At 42.3% G+C, this 17,792-nt stretch overlaps 1 protein-coding gene across 2 annotated transcripts in view; it reads right to left on the reverse strand.

Moving 5' to 3' along the window:
- vezt (vezatin, adherens junctions transmembrane protein) overlaps positions 1-17,792 on the reverse strand; it is a 119,279-nt gene that overhangs the window by 13,491 nt on the left and 87,996 nt on the right. The window lies entirely within an intron of this gene.

The following is a 17,792-nucleotide window of genomic DNA, read 5'->3' on the forward strand; positions in this document are numbered from 1 at the left end:
AGGCCACACTTAGGTTGGAGGAACAACATCTTATATTCCATATGGGTAGACTCCAACCTGATGGCACGAATGTCGACTTCTCTAACTTCCGGTAATGCTCCCCAACCACCCCCACTTCACCATTCCCCATCTCCTTTTCCCTCTCTCACCTTATCTCCTTGCCTGCCCACCACCTCCCCTGGTGCTCTTCCCCCCCTTTTCTTTCTTCCTTCCATGGCATTGTCTCTTTCACCAATCAACTTCCCAGCTCTTTTCTTCATCCCTCCCCCTCCAGCTTTCACTATCACCTTGTGTTTCTCTCTCCCCTCCCCCACCTTTTAAATCTTCTCCAGTCCTGCCAAAGGGTTTCAGCCAGAAACGTTGACTGTACTCTTTTTCTAGTTGCTGCCTGGCCTGCTGAGTTTCTCCAGCATTTTGTATGTGTGTTGCTAAGATTTCAGCCTGTGTTATTCTATATTTCCATACTTATGATATAAGACAAAGGAGCAGAATTAGGCTACCTGGCCCATTGAATCTGCTGTGCCATTCCATCATGGTTGATTTATATTCTCTCTCAACCCATTCTCTTGCCTTCTCCCCATAACTTTGAGACCCTTACTAATCAAGAACTTAAGACCTCCACTTTCAATATATCCAATGTCCTGGCCTGCACAGCCATCTGTGGCAATGAATTCCACGGATACAGCACCCTTATGTATTCCCTGTAAGTTATACGGGGGAGCCCAGGTTACACAACGGTTCCATTCCTGTCTGTAAACAGTCTTTCCTTAGTTGGAAACAAACAAATTCCCTGAAAATAGTAACAGGAAATCTTTACCCTCAACAGCACTTGGGGACTGATTTGCAAAGGGTAGACTAGGGAAGGATAGTGTAGATGATAGGAGCTTTGAAATGCTTGTTAGATTGAAGCCGTAGTAGAGTAATGGGAGATGATCTGCTAGTCAGCAAGAAAACTATTAGGAGTTTAATAAAGTGTGGTGAATGAGGGGCGGCTCAGGGTTTATAATAAAGTGTAGTGAATGAGAGGTGGCTCAGGATTTATAACATTTGAGCTTTCCCAAAGGAGAGTTTGGAGGAGCTTTGTTTTTTTCTGTGCGTGATCTCTGTATTATTTCCAGGTGAAATTATTTGAGAACAGTACCCTACAGCAGAGTCTGGGAGATTTTATATTAAATCGACTTCTCTAAATGAGGTGTTCTGTGTCCTGGGGTTTCCTGTATTTGCTCACCTAGGTAATTTCCACCTGACAGACTTTCTGTAGTTGCTACATACACACAGAATAGATAAGACTGATCAAATTTTTACTTTCATTATCCCCAAGGTGTCTGAAACACAGCTGGCAAAGATTCAGGAAGGTTTACAAGCAGAACTGACGTATTGGAAATGGATTCAAAATCAGGTTTATTATAAGACTATAAGACAAAGGAGCAGAAGTCAGCCATTCGGCCCATTGAGTCTGCTCCGCCATTTTATCATGAGCTGATCCATTCTCCCATTTAGTCCCACTCCCCCGCCTTCTCACCATAACCTTTGATACCCTGGCTACTCAGATACCTAACATTATCAGTGACATGTTGTGAAATTTGCTGTTCTGCAGCAGTGCACGGCAATACAAAACAAAATTAGCACGGGTTACAATAAGAATTATATAAAAAGGTTTACCAGGATTAGAGGCCATGTGCTATAACAAGAAGCTGGACAAATTTTTGGGGTTTTCTCTAGAGCGACGTGAGTCTGAGGGGAGATCTGATAGAGGTTTATAAGATTATGTGAGGCATAGATAGAGTAGTCACATTAACCATCTTTTTTCCACGGTTGAGATGTTTAAAACCAGAGGGCATGCATTTAAGATGCGAGGAGATAATTTCAAGGAGATATGAAGAGCAAATTTGTTTGTGTGTTTAAAAACGCAAACACGAGGAAATCTGCAGATGCCGGAAATTCAAGCAACACACACAAAACGCTGGTGAACGCAGCAGGCCAGGCAGCATCTATAGGAAGAGGTACAGTCGACGTTTTGGGCTGAGACCCTTCATTAGGACTAACTGAAAGAAGAGATAGTAAGAGATTTGAAAGTGGAGGGGGAGGGGGAGATCCGAAATGATAGGAGAAGACAGGAGGGGGAAGGATGCAGCTAAGAGCTGGGAAGTTGATTGGCAAAAGGGATATGAGAGGATCATGGGACAGGAATCCTAGGGAGAAAGAAAGGGGGAGGGGAGCCCAGAGGATGGAGAGCAGGCAAGGAGTTATAGTGAGAGGGACAGAGGGAGAAAAAAAGAGAGAGGAAAAAAAAAGGGAAAAAATAATAAATAAATAAGGGATAGGGTACGAAGGGGAGGAGGGGAATTAACGGAAGTTAGAGAAGTCAATGTTCATGCCATCAGGTTGGAGGCTACCCAGACAGAATATAAGGTGTTGTTCCGCCAATCTGAATGTGGCTTCATCTTGACAACTCCCCGGCCTCCTCTACTGTCAAGATGAAGACAACAGAAAGCTGCACAAATATGAACAGTTTTTGATTCAAGTGCACAGTTCAAAAGGTACTCTTGCGGGGTCAAGGCCTTAGTAACAGTCTACCTGGGTTCTCATGTGCTTCATAACAGAGTCCATCGTAATGATGGGAGACATCGAACAAATGTTCCACAGCTTCCTAGTGAGAGAGGATCATTGAGAATACCTCAGTTTCTTGTTTTCATGACCACCAAACGGACAACGAGATTCGGGAGTACCACATGAGAATTCAAGTGTTTGGTAACTGTCAGCAGTAGCAATCTATGGACTTAAGAGGAGAGCTATCGAGGGAGAGAAGGAATTCAGGACTGAAGCATGGAGGTACATAGAGAGGCATTTCTATGTTGAGGATGGTCTAAAATAATTTTCTAATGCAGAAGAAGCAGTCGGCGTGGTGAAAGCAGTGCAAGACATGCACAGTATAATCTCAGACTGCATAAGATCGTATCCAACAGGGCTGAGGTCAAGTAACCTTTCCCATTCGAAGATCTGGTCAAAGGACTACCGAATCTTGATCTCTGACAGGACCTCAATGCTATGCAGCACAGTCTGACCCTTGGATGAGACCTTGTTACCTGCACCCTTACTTTCCAAGTCCAAATACCAAAAGATCCTTTATGCATCATGTGTTATCAACCATCAATAGTCTATTTGACCCCCTTGGATTTGCTCTCCAGTCAGTATCCAGGGATGCTTCAAGTTAAGAGAGGTGACCTCAGACCCTTGAGGATGGGACGTCCCACTCCCTAAAGAGAAACATGAGCAGTGGCAGCAATAGTGTTCTTCCCTTCAGGATCTTAAAGGTTTGAAAATTCCAAGAACCTACACAACAATTCCGCCCTCTACCAGCTCTAAAGAAAGAGTTCTGTATTTTCTGTGATGCATCAACTAAATCTATTGATGCTATTGAATACCCGAAGGTCACAGATGCCATTGGATATAGTGAAGTTGGATTCATCCTGGGCAAGGCAATACTTACTCACAGACTAGATCTCATCATACCAAGGCTCGAACTCGGTTCTACTGTTTTAGCAGTTGAGATGGCAGAGATGACAACCAAAGAGCTGGACACAGAATTAGATTATATTAAGTTCTTTACCAACTGTAAAGTTGTGCTCAGTTACATATTTAATAAAAGAAGGAGAGTCTATGCTTATGTACATAATAGTGTCCAATGCATCAGGTGATCAACCCAGAAGAGCCAATGGAACTATGTCCCCTCTGATCTCAACCCGGCTGATCATGCCACAAGAGCAGTCCAAGGTAATCAGCTCACCCCCTCCTCATGGTTAATTGGCCTAGCATTTCTGGCTGATCTCCAACAAAAACATCAAATCAGCTAAGTCGAAAACTTCCTGCTGACAGAGGCAGATATAGAAATATGCCGTCAAGTTTCAACTAACATCACTCATTTCAAGGCATGCTTTGAGCACTTTTCGAGCTGGAAGTCGCTTACCAGAGCAACTGCCCGGCTCATTCCTCTACAATTGTAGCCAAAAACAGACTTTGCAGTGGTGGCACATTTATAACTAAGCACTCAGCACCACAGCAACTGAATCGGGCAAAGGTTAGAATCCTTTTTGTTGTTTAAAGACAGGAAATCTGCAAAGGAAGTGCAATGTATCACAAGGCAGGAATCTCGTCCAAAACAAAGTTCCCTTAGTAAACTCTGTCCCTTTCTCGTAGGGCTGCTGCAAGTTGGAGGATGTATTAAGAAGGTACAACTCAGGCTACGTCCACACTAGACTGGATAATTTTGAAAACACCAGTTTTGCGTAAAAACAATAAGCGTCCACACCAGGCGTTTTTGAAAATACCTCTGTCCACATTAAAATGGGTATTTGGGCAAATCTTCTCCTACTGGGCATGTGCAGGACACACCTACAGAATTCACCGGGTTCGACGAGTACGCCCAACTCTGACAGTTTGGACCAAGCAACAGGTGATGGCTGCGACATGTTTGGTGTGAAATCTCGCCGTGAAAGACTTGGTGCGTGTTTGTCCAGTTACAGACTAGAAAAACTTAAAAGGAAATTGCCAAACGACGGTCAGCTGTTGACTCTCGCGCAGGAGGACTTAAAACTAAAAAAAAACTGGAGCGTAAGGAGGCAACCGACAGGGAGTTCACGGACAGTATGACCCGGCAGACAACGAACATTGAAAAACTGACTAACTCTGTTGCAGAGGGATTTGCAATGATGAGGAATATAATGGCTCCCCCCCCCCCAGTACTTTTCACCGCCACAATACCAGCTTCACAGCCACTACAATAGCTACACATACAGACACACAGAGCCCCGGGTGGCCCCACCAACATCTTCCCCACTCCCACAGAGGGGTCACCCTGGAAACATCTCCTATAGCCATAGTCTCTTCACCGATGAAAGGGACGACAGCTACAACTAAATGCAATAAGGCTTGTTACTGGGCAAAAGTGAAATTTGCTGTTACCTCAGTTGTTTGCCTTTACTTTTGCCATGGCTTTGTGTATTATTTTGCTGTATTTAACATGTGCAATAAAACAAGTTACTGGGCAAAAGTGATTTTATTTTTACCTGAGTAAAATTGAAACTTACAATTTTCCTTTTTTGGCCTTAACATTTTCACATCTATGCCAACCATAAGCTACTACTTAAAAATGACATTTTGGAAGTAGTGATAATTGCATCTATTGAATGTTTGCACAAGCAATACATTAATAAAGCACCTTATGAAATGTATAAAACATGTCTGCATCAGTATTATCTTGTATTTCCATACAATGTTACATTAGGCTGTTACACATCTATTGTCAGAGAAGTACTTGCTAAATAGATAAACCACCTTCATACAAGGAAGGACAGAAAACAGGGCAAAGTGACTATACATATTCAGTATTCAGTAAGTTATGGGTCAAAGTATTTGGTGAGTACATTTCTAACTCTTCTGGCTTCAGTCTCGTTGCCGTCTGTTCTGAAATTGTCAGGTTGTGTGGGGTAAAGTAAACAACACATGCATGAAGCCGTCCGCCATTGTTGCTGTGGTGTTGGAGGTTGCATTCAAGAAAACAATGAAACGCCGCGTTGTCGCCACCATCTGTTCCGGCACGTCACGACGTTTTTAAAAAGAGCCGGTTACCCTGTACACACTACACCAGCCATTAGGCGTTTTCAGATTTATTCTCTCTGGAGAGTGTTTTTGAAAAGCTCCATTTTCGGGGGAGGAAAACGCCGTTTCAGTGTGGACAGAGGGTCAAAACAAAGAGAAAAAGCTTCCTTTATGGATTTATCTGGTCTAGTGTGGACGTAACCTCACTTTAGAGGAAACTCACCCAATTGTCATCGCAGGTAGGCACCATCTAATCTCTCTGCCCATTCGGCATTCCCATAAGCAAGTATGTCATCAAGGTCGGTATTTTACTGAAGCATGAGCAGCAGGAGCAGGTTGATGGATTGTTGGAAGAAAATGAACAATTGGTAGCCTGATTAACAGTTGCAGGGTAGAAAGCAGGAACAGACGCAGATCACTTGAGCGCTGAGCCTGTATTTCTGTATGTGGATTTGGAAGTGTTTGGCATGTGTTCCATTACCACAAGGAAAACAAGTGGAGGTCGTGCAAGTTGTAAACCTTGGGCCGTCATTTTTACCTGCATGAGCATACGTACTATTTACACTGAAGTCATCGAATCATTAGACTGAGTCAGTTTCACCAATGCACTCAGATGCTTCTTCACAATCAGGAGACCAGTGAAGCAATTAAAGTCTGATTGTGGAACCAATTTCACCAGAGCCTGTAGACAGCTTCAAATAGATGCCAAAGGCTGCAACAACAACCATGTGAATAACTGCCTGTCTGATCAAGATTGCACATGGGATTGTCAATACCCCCTCCTCCCAACAAAATGCTTCACATCTGGGCAGTTCTTGGGAAAAGGATGATTGGCTTCACACGTCAGATCCTTGATGCAATATTCCTTAAAAGTGGGTTTTCAAAGCTCACATGTGACATTCTGACAACCTTCATGGCCAAGATCACAGCTATTGTAAACTCCAGACGCTACAGATTCAGAAGAACCTCGTATTTTGACGCTGACTATGTTTCTGACAAGAAAGATCGGCTCTCCTCCTGTTCTGCCAGGTAAGTTTAGCGAAGCTGACCTACAGTATACAGGCAGCAATGGAGGCAGGTCCAGAATTCGGCCTGAACACTTTGGCTAAGGTGGCAAAGAAAGTACATTAGCAATCTCTAGCTTCGGAGAAAGTGGAAAACTGAGAGGGTACATTTACATGCAGCTGATGTCATCTTACTGATAGACAATCAAGACAAGAGGTATGATTGATCTTTAGGATTAATCACACAAATTTGGGAAAGCTAGAAAACTCGAAGTGAGAACAGTTAAGTATGGTGTACTAAGACTGATTGCAAGACAAGTCTCTCAGACTATCCTTCTTTTGCCAAAGACTTAATAAAAAAATAATTTTGACCAGTGGCCAACCGGACATCAAGGAGGGGACTTCAATCAGGTCCAATGCCCCCGAGGATAAAAAGGCAGCAGCAGGTCGCAGCAGCAAAAAAGAGCTTTGATCAGTGGACAATCTGGACATCAGAAGTTTGGAGACGAGGGGACTTCATTCAGGTCCACTGTCTGAGGTTAAAAGATAGCCGCGGGTTATGGCAGCAACAAAGAGCTTTGTCCAGTGATCAATTGATGTTTGGGATTGATTAGCAGGAGAAAATTAAAGAAAGGCAGGGCAAGCTGTATCAGTATTACAGTGGAGTAAAGGGAATCACAAAGGCATGACAGAGGAGTTGGCCAGAATTGATTGGAAAAGAACACTGGCAGGGATGACAGCAGAGCAGCAATGGCTGGAATATCTGGAAGCAATTCAGAAGGCTAGCATATATACATCCCAAAGAGGAAAAAGTATTCTAAAGGAAAAATGACACAACCATGGCTAACAAGTCAAAGAAAGGGCATATAAAAGAGCAAAAATTAGTGGGAATTTAGAGGATTGGGAAGCTTTTAAAAACCAACAGAAGGCAACTAAAAAGTCATTAAGATCAAGATGGAATACAAAAGTAAGCTAGCCAATAATATTAAAGAGGATAGCAAAAGTTTCTTCAGATACATAAAGCATAAAAGAGAGGCAAGAGTGGATATCAGACCACTGGAAAACAATGCTGGAGGTGGTAATGGGGGACAACGAAATGGCGGACGAACTGAAAAAGTATTTTGCATCAGTCTTCATTGTGGAAGACATTAGCAATATGCTGGAAGTTCCAGGTGTCAGGGGTCATGAAGTATGTGAAGTTACCATAACTAGAGAGAAGGTTCTTGGGAAACTGAAAGGTCTGAAGATAGATAAATCACCTGGACCAGATGGTGTACATCCCATAGTTCAGAAGAGATCATGGAGGCATTAGTAATGATCTTTCAAGTACCACTAGATTTTGGAATAGTTCCTGAAGACTGGAAAATTACAAATATCACTCCACTCTTCAAGAAGGGAGAGAAGAAGAAGAAAAGAAACTATAGGCCAGTTAGTCTGACATCAGCGGTTAGGAAGATGTTGGAGTTGATTAGTAAGGATGAGGTCTCAGGATACTTATAGGCACATGGTAAAATAGGCTGTAGTCAGCATGGTTTCCTCAAAGGAAAATCAGCAGGATAGACAAAGGAGAATCAGTTGATGTTGTGTACTAGAATTTTCAGAATGCCTTTGACAAGGTGCCTCATATGAAGCTGCTTAACAAACTAGGAGCTCATGGTATTACAGGGAAGATTCTAGCATACACAAAGCAGTGGCTGATTGTCAAAGGGTGGGAGTAAAGGGAGCCTTTCTAGCTGGCTGCTGGTGACTAGTGGTGTTTCACAGTGGTCTGTAGTAGGACCAATTCTTCTTATGCTTTATGTCAATGATTTGGACGATGGAATTGATGGCTTTGTTACAAAGTCTGTTCAGACAATATGAAGATAGGTGGAGGGGCAGGTAGCTTTGAGGAAGTAGACAGGCTACAGAAGGACTCAGACAGATAAAGAAAATTGGAAAAGAAATTAAAGGGTTAACTATTTTCTAAATGGAAAGAAAATACAAATGATTCCAGGATTGAATGGCTTGTCATATGAAGAGCATCTGATGGCTCTGGACCGTATTCACTAGAATTCAGAAGAATGAGGGGTGACCTCATTAAAACTTATTGAATGGTGAAAGGCATTGATAGAGTGAATGTGGCAAGGATGTTTCCTATGGTGGGAGAGCCTAAGACCAGAGGGCACAGCCTCAGAATAGAGGGGCGTCCTTTTAGAATGGATACAAGGAGGAATTTCTTTAGCCAGAGAGTGATGAATCTGTGGAATTCTTGCCACAGGCAGCTGTGGAGGCCAAGTCTTTAAGTATCTTTAAAGTAGAGTTTGATAGATTCTTGATTGGTCAGGGTATGAAGAGATATGGGGAGAAGGTAGCAGATTGGAGTTGAGAGGATAAATGGATTAGCCATGATGAAATAGCGGAGCAGACTCAATGGATCAAAAAGCCTAATTCTGCTCTTATGGTCTTATGGAAATGACCATTTGATTTTCAGCTTCAGTAGCTAAGTTTGATAACCTATTGATGCCAGGTGGGGAGTGTTCTAGCCTCTAGGGGCACAGTTCATTTTGTATGAACATCACTTCTTGTACAGTGCTGTTTTTTTAAAATCTCTTCCTGCAGAGGTTAATTTGGATTTGATTTTGCACACACAGTGGAAAGATGTCTATCTCCATCATCTCTTTACTTACCATTGAAACAGCAATATCTATGAGTCTTAAGCTTTTATTAATATTGGTAAACATTTCGATGTACAGTAAGTATTGTTTATTGTTATTTAGTACCTTTGCACCACGTATTTCAGGCACACAGCAATTCCGTATTGAATATGTATTTTACTTAACTTTCAGCAGTTTCAGAAGTAAGATACTCACTAAAAACACTGAAGGATGCTTCTGTCTCGGGTGATGTTTAACTCACTGCATAGCTCAGTACAGATGCACTGGGCGGGCAGTAGAAAGAGTGAGAAAGCTACAGAGAAGTTCAAGGTTGGTTCGGACAGGTAGAGGAATAAGCAGATATATGGCAAATGCATTATGATGTGGATAAATGTGAGGCTAACCACTTAGAAAACAATAACAAGGTTCCAGATTGTTCTCTCAATGGTTCTTATACCGAGAAGGGGGAAAGTTTCCTGAGCAATAGTCAGTGAATGGAAGCATCCGGCAGAGTTCGCCGTTAGGTGACGTGTTGTATGTTGTGGGCAATCATGGTCTTTCCACATCTACGATTGCTCTTAGCAAATTTTTAAGACAGAAGCAGTTTGCAACTGCCTTCTTCTGGGCAGTGTCTTGCAAGATGGGTCACCCCAGCCACGACCAATATATGTCAGAGATTGTCTGCCTGGCATCAGTGGTCACATAACCAGGATTATGATAAGCACCAACCGTTCATATGACCATCCACCACCTGCCCCCATGGCTTCACGTGACCCTGATCGGGTGGGGAGGCCAGCAGATGCAACACCTCATCCAAGGGTGACCTGCGGGCTAGTAGAGGGAAGGAGCACTTTACAGCTCCACTGTATTGGAGGGATAGGAAGGTAGGCAAAGGGGGTGACCCTCTGCTGATAAAGAATGGCATCAAATCAGTAAAAAAAAAAAAAAAATGTGACATAGGATCAGCAGACGTTGAATCCTTGTGGTAGAGGATAAAAGTGCAAGGATAAAAGGATCCTAATGTAACAGTAAGTAGGATATGGACCACAGATTACAACAGGTAATAGAAAAGGCATGTCAAATGGGCAGTGTTATGATAGTCATGGAAGATTTCAACATGCAGGTCATTGGGAATGTCAAGTTGGGAATGTAACCTGTCAGAATGACCTCCTGTTTCCATCCAGGAGGTCAGTGTGGACGTGGTGGAGGATTACAAATACCTGGGGATACGAATTGACAATAAACTGGACTGGTCAAAGAACACCGAGGCTGTCTACAAGAAGGGTCAGAGCCATCTCTATTTCCTGAGGAGACTGAGGTCCTTTAACATCTGCTAGATGATGCTGAGGATGTTCTAAGAGTCTGTGGTGGCCAGTGCTATCATGTTTGCTGTTGTGTGCTGGGGCAGCAGGCACCAACAGAATCAACAAACTCATTCGTAAGGCTAGTGATGTTGTAGGGATGGTACTGGACTCTCTGACGGTGGTGTCTGAAAAGAGGATGCTGTCCAAGTTGCATGCCATCTTGGACAATGTCTCCCATCCACTACATAATGTACTGGTTGGGCACAGGAGTACATTCAGCCAGAGACTCATTCCACCGAGATGCAGCACAGAGCGTCATAGGAAGTCATTCCTGCCTGTGGCCATCAAACTTTACAACTCCTCCCTTGGAGGGTCAGACACCCTGAGCCAATAGGCTGGTCCTGGACTTATTTCCTGGTACAATTTACATATTACTATTTAACTATTTATGGTTTTATTACTATTTATTATTTATGTGAAACTGTAACGAAAACCAATTTCCCCCAGGATCAATAAAGTATGACCATGACTATGGCTAACTCAAGAGAGTGAATTTGTTGAATGCCTACGAGATGGCTTTTTAGAGCAGTTTGTCCTTGAGCATACTAGGGGATCAGCAATACTGGATTGGGTGTTATGTAATGAACCAGAGGTGATTAAGGAGCTTAAGGTAAAAGAACCCTTTGGAGACAGTGATCACAATATGATTGAGTTCAACTTGAAATTTGATAGGGAGAAAGTAAAGTTTGACATAGCAGTATTTCAGTGGAGTAAAATAAATTATAGTGGTATGAGAGCGGAGTTGGCCAAAGTAAACAGGAAAGAGCTGTTGGCAGGGATGACAGCAGAGCACCAATGGTGTAAGTTTCTGGGAAAAATGAGGCAAGTGCAGGATAGATGTGTTACAAAAACAAAGGAATACTCAAATGGCAGAATAGTACCGCTGTGGCTGACAAGGGAAATCAAAAGGTAATGTAAAAGCAAAAGAGAGGGCATACAACAACACAAAAATTATTGGTAAGACAGAGGATTGGGAAGCTTTTAAAACCCTACAGAGAGCAACTAAAAGAATCATTAGGAGGGAAAAGATGAAATATGAAAGCAAGCTAGCAAACAACATCAATAGAGTGGATATAGGACCACTAGAAAATGAGACTAGAGAAATAACAACAGGGGACAAGATGGCAGATAAACTAAATGAGTATTTTGCATCAGCCTTCACTGTGGAAGACACTAGCAGGGTGCCAGCTGTTGAAGGGTGCAAGGGAAGAGAAGTGAGTATAGTTACTATTACAAGGGAGAAGGTGCTCAAAAAGCTGGAAGACCAAGTCACCCGGACCAGATGAGCTGCACCCCAGGGTTCTGGAAGAGGTAGCAGTAGAGATTGTGCAGACATTGGTAATGATCTTTCAAAAATCATTGGACTCTGGCATGCAAATGTCACTCCACTCTTTAAGAAAGGAGGAAGGCAGCAGAAAGGAAATTATAGAGCAGTTAGCCTGACCTCAGTAGTTGGGGAGATGTTGAAGTCAAATATTAAGGATGAGGTTATGGAGTACTTGGTAACACAGGACAAGATAGGAAAAAGTCAGCATGGTTTCCTTAAGGGAAAATCCTGCCAGACGAACCTGTTGGAATTCTTTGGGAGATTACAAGTACGATAGATAAAGGGGATGCAGTGGATATTGTATATTTGGACTTTCAGAAGGCCTTTGACAAGGTGCCACACATGAGGCTGCTTGACAAGTTAAGAGCCCATGGTATTACAAGAGAATTACTAACATGGTTAGAGCATTGGCTGATTGGTAGGAGGCAGCAAGTGGGAATAAAAGGAGCCTCTTCTGGTTGGCTGCCAGTGACTAATGGTGTTCTGCAGGGGTTGGTGTTGGGGCCATTTCTTTTTCAGAATCAGTTGTATATCAATGATTTAGATAATGGAACAGGTGGCTTTTCAGATGATACGAAGATTGGTGGAGGACCAGGTAGTGTTGAGGAAACAGGTAGTCTGCAGAAGGATTTAAACAGATTAGGAGAATGGGCAAGAAAGTGGCAAATGAAATACAATGTTGGAAAATGCTTGGTCATGAACTTTGGTAGAAGCAATAAATGTGCAGACCATTTTCTAATGGGGAGAAAATCCTAAAATCTGGGATGCAAAATGACTTGGGAGTGCTTGTGCAGAACACCCTAAAGGTTAACTTGCAGGTACTGTTGGTGATGAGGAAGACAGGTGTATAGAAAGGGCCCAAAGGATCATTGAGGACCCAAGTCATCCCAACCACAAACTGTTCCAGCTGCTACCATCCCCGGGAAGTGGTACCGGAGCATAAAAGCCAGGACCAACAGGCTCTGGGACAGCTTCTTACACCAGGCCATCAGATTGATTAATACATGCTGACACAACTGTATTTCTATGTTATATTGACTGTCCTGTTGTACTTGCTATTTGTTATAAATTACTATAAATTGTACACTTAGACGGAGACGCAACATAAAGATCTTTTCTCCTCATGTATATGAAGGATAGAAGTAATAAAGTCAATTCAATTCAAATGCAATGTTAGCATTCATTTCAAGAGGTCTAGAATACAAGAGCAGGGATGTGATGCTGAGGCTTTATAAGGCACTGGTGAGGCCTCACCTTGAGTATTCTGGGCTCCTCATCTAAGAAAAGATGTGTTGGCATTGGAGAGGATTCAAAGGAGGTTCACAAGGATGATTCTGGGAATGAAAAGGTCTTCATACGAGGAACATTTGATAGCTCTCGGTCCATACTCGCTGGAGTTTAAAAGGATGAGGGGGGATTCCATTGAAAACCTTTTAATGTTAAAAGGCCTAAACAGAGTAGATGTGGAAAGGATGTTTCCCATGCTGGGAGAGTCTAGGACATAAGGGCATAGCCTCAGGATAGAGGGGCATCTATTTAAAACAGATATGTGGGGAAATTTCTTTAACCAGAGGGTGGCGAATTTGTGGAATTCATTACCATAAGGAGCTGTGGAGGCCAGGTCATTGGGTGTATTTAAAGCAGAGCTTCATAGGCTCAAGGTTACTGGGAGAAGACCAGGGAGTGGGGCTGAGGAGGGGGAAAAAAAAGGATCAGCCATGATTAAATGGGGGAGAAGACTCGATGGGCCAAATGGCCTAATTCTACTCCTATGTCTTACGGTCTTATGGTCTTTGATTGGGACATATTTCCATCCCACCACCTATTCCCGTTGCTCCAGGTGCAACAGGGGAATAAAATGCCAAATGGTAGGCTGAATTTCATAGTGAGAGGATTCTGGTATAGGAACAGGCCCCAGTACAACTGTATAGTTCCAGAGAGACAAAAGTATTGTGCAGGTTTGGGCTCTGTATCTGAGGAAGAACTTTCTTACTTTGGAGGAGTTCAGTAGAAGTCTACTAGACTGACTGCCAAGACGCAAGATATATGAAAGAAGTGAGATTGCATCAATTTGCAAACACGAGGAATCCTGCAGATGCTGAAATTTCAAGCAACACACATCAAGGTTGCTGGTGAACGCAGCAGGCCAGGCAGTATCTCTAGGAAGAGGTACAGCCGACGTTTCAGGCCGAGACCCTTCGTCAGGACTAACTGAAGGAAGAGTTAGTAAGAGATTTGAAAGTGGGAGGGGGAGGGGGAGATCCAAAATGATAGGAGAAGACAAGAGGGGGAGGGATGGAGCCAAGAGCTGGACAAGTGATTGGCAAAGGGGATATGAGAGGATCATGGGATGGGAGGCCTAGGGAGAAAGAAAAGGGGGAGGGGGGGAAAACCCAGAGGATGGGCAAGGGGTATAGTGAGAGGGACAGAGGGAGAAAAAGGAGAGAGAGAAAACGAGTATGTGTATATAAATAAATAACGGATGGGGTACGAGGGGGAGCTGGGGCATTAGCGGAAGTTTGAGAAGTCAATGTTCATGCCATCAGGTTGGAGGCTACCCAGACAGAATATAAGGTGTTGTTCCTCCAACCTGAGTGTGGCTTCATCTTTACAGTAGAGGAGGCCGTGGATAGACATTACAGCAGAGGAGGCGCATCAATTTGGCTCACATTCATTAGAATTTAGAAAAATGAGAGGGGATTTCATTGAAAGCCATCAAATTCCAACAAGACTAGAAAAACTATATGCAGGAATGATGAGAATGGAGGATACGAGGACCGGGGGGTGGGGGAGGGGGGTCACAGGATGAGCTACTTGAGACTGAGATAAGGAGAAATTTCTTCACACAGACTATGGTAAACCTGTAGAATTCATTACCACAGAAGGCAGTTGGAGCCAAAACATCAGATATATTCAGTAAGGATTTAGACATTATTCATAGGCTAGAGGAAACAAGAAATATGGAGAGAGAACTAGAGCAGGGTGCTGAGTTTGAATAATGAACCATAATAACATTGATAGGCCAAATAGCTTCTCCTCATACTTCCTATGTACTATGAGAACATAGAAAATAGGTGCAGGAGTAGGCCATTCAGCCCTTCGAGCCTGCACCGCCATTCAGTACGATCATGGCTGATCATCCAACTCAGAACCCTGTACCTGCCTTCCCTCCATACCCCCTGATCCCTTAAGCCACAAGGGCTATATCTAACTCCCTCTTAAATATAGCCAATGAACTGGCCTCAACTGTTTCCTGTGGCAGAGAATTCCACAGATTCACCACTCTCTGTGTGAAGAAGTTTTTCCTTATCTCGGTCCTAAAAGGCTTCCCCTTTATCCTCAAACATGTTATTGCTCATGGTATTACCTTCTAGGACTAGTGCTGGGGCATCATTTAAAAATGACTGAAAGACAGTCTACCCTTCCTCTTAGTGCTGCATGACCAAATTGAACTTTAAAGCAAGTCTTTCATCTCTCCAATACTGAGACCTCTTGTCAATAGGAACATGCAAATCCCTCAAAATAATTACTGTTATTTCCAAGAGCTGTATCCAAGATTTATTTCAAAAAAACTTTGCAAATTGGTTAGTTAGTAAATCCCAGAAGTATCCAAAACAAAACATTAAATCATAGGCTAACATTTGTAGAAGGGTGGGCGTTTGCTAAGTCTGTCTCACATTTCTAGTGACCTGGGTTCAATCCATACTCAGGTACTATTTGTGTGGAGTTTGCATGTTTTCCCTGTACAGCACAGCGTTTCACTGGTCTTTCTCACATCATGTAGGGCGGCACAGTAGCGTAGCAGTTAGTGTAACAATATTATAGCAACAGCTATTAGAGATTGCGGTTCAGTTCCTGTCACCAGCTGTGAGGAGTTGGTATGTTTTTCTGGTAACTGTGTGGGTTTCCTCCCACATTTCAAATATGTATAGATTAGGGTTAGTAAGTTGTGGGCATGCTAAGCTGGTGCCAGAAAGCATGGCAATATTTGCAGGCTGCCCCAGCACATTTTCATATTGTGTTGATCCTAGCAGCAAAGCAATGCATTTCACGAGATTTCAATGTACATGCGACAAGTAAAATTAAACTTTAATCCCAAAGTGGGCTAACTGATGACTTTAAAAGTTATCCATAGTATAGGTGAGTAGCAGGAGAATTGGGGCAGATGATGGGTAAATGAGAAAAGTAGGTTTAGGGAAATAAGTGAAGGAATGGAACTTAAAAGAAATGCTCAGAGCTGGCACAGAATGGAACCTTTTATAGTGTTAAGAAAATATGAATAATATGAAGGAAATTTTAGGATTAATATCAGGAAGTATTACTCATGGAACGGAGTTCCAAGTGGACGAGTAGAGGTGGAACACTCAAAATCATTTAAGACCCACTGAGATATTGGCAGTGGCAGAGAGCCTTAAGAGTCTTACAGAGCAATTAGCTTATTTTAAGTGGCTGATCCTTAGTTGGACTCTGGCATCTTAGCAAGCCACACAGCTGAATGAAACAATCCAAGAAGAAAAGGTCACCACCATCTGCTCTAGATATCAAAGGATAAACACTGGATGCTGGTCGTGCCAAGAATACATTTTTAAAATCTATCAATAGGGCATATTTCCCTAACCCATCAATTAATTAAAAACTATTCTCTTTTTTGCTATGGAACCCTGTGGAGGAAAGAATCAAAGAAGAACTATTCACACCATTACCCAAGTGGGACGGCTGCTTGCCAGAAGTTTTTTTTAAAACAGCCCTCTGACATGCATTTGCTGTGGAGTGGTAAAACAGATTGTTTCTATTCAAGAGAAAATCAAACTGCATTGTACTTCTTAAGAGTCATTATAAAACACTTTCTCAAAAATAGTTCATTTTGCTTCCAAGTGTTCCATGCTTATTTTGGAACTCTAGAATTCCAGAAGTTAAGATAATTAAATGTCATTCAATGTGTATCCAGCAGAACCCATCTCTCCGACTTGGCCCCAGCTGGAAACTGCCACATTGAACAAATGGAGGTCACTCAGTAACTATGGCAGGCTCTTTTTCCAGTACAGATAAATGAATTTAAAGCTCTGGCCTGATCATGATTAAAAAAAGACAACAAAGGTCTAGGGAAGTAGGAGAAGCTCTTGACAGAGCACTAGGTTTTTTTTCCAGAAAAATATTTAAGTAGTAACGTTCAAAGAAAGACAAATATCAGGATTTACCTTGGAAATCCTAGGAATTCCTAGAATACTAGGAAAATGATTAAAAAGCATGATATCCAAGGTGGCAATCTCCGATTAAATACTGAATTGTGAGTGGGGTGGGGGGGCATGAATTTGTCATGGAAAGGGTGCTGTATTTGAGAAATGTCGGATCTGCACAAGACAGATGGGTTACACATCAAACCAATCTCTGCACAGGAGTATAGTACAACAGTGCTATGGGGAGGGCTTTCAACAAATATGGTGCAAGAATATACCGCAGAGAAAAAATGTACTCATAAGATTGAATAAGAGAGGCATCACTGTATCAGATGGGATCAGACTAATACAGCATAACAGAGAAACTAAGAGTTTATAGATGAGAATACAAATATATGAAATATATTCAAGTTATTAAATGTTATTTCATATATATTTCATAAAAGTTGAGAATTAAAAAGGAAAACAATGACATAACCAGATTCATAAAGAATGCGTCTTAATTTGCTGACAGCTGGCCAAAATCTTCCAATCTTCATCAAACATAGGATGATATCAGAGCAAAAGAGACTTTAAGATTTACTATTCTGTTCAAAACTGTATGTAAAAGTTAAATTCATGCATTGCAGGTTAATCTCAGTGGCATGGAAAATGCTAAACTGGATAAATAGAGATAAAAGCAATTACAC

The sequence above is a fragment of the Mobula hypostoma genome, chromosome 20 (assembly GCF_963921235.1).
Source record: "Mobula hypostoma chromosome 20, sMobHyp1.1, whole genome shotgun sequence".
Taxonomy (NCBI): Eukaryota; Metazoa; Chordata; class Chondrichthyes; order Myliobatiformes; family Myliobatidae; genus Mobula; species Mobula hypostoma.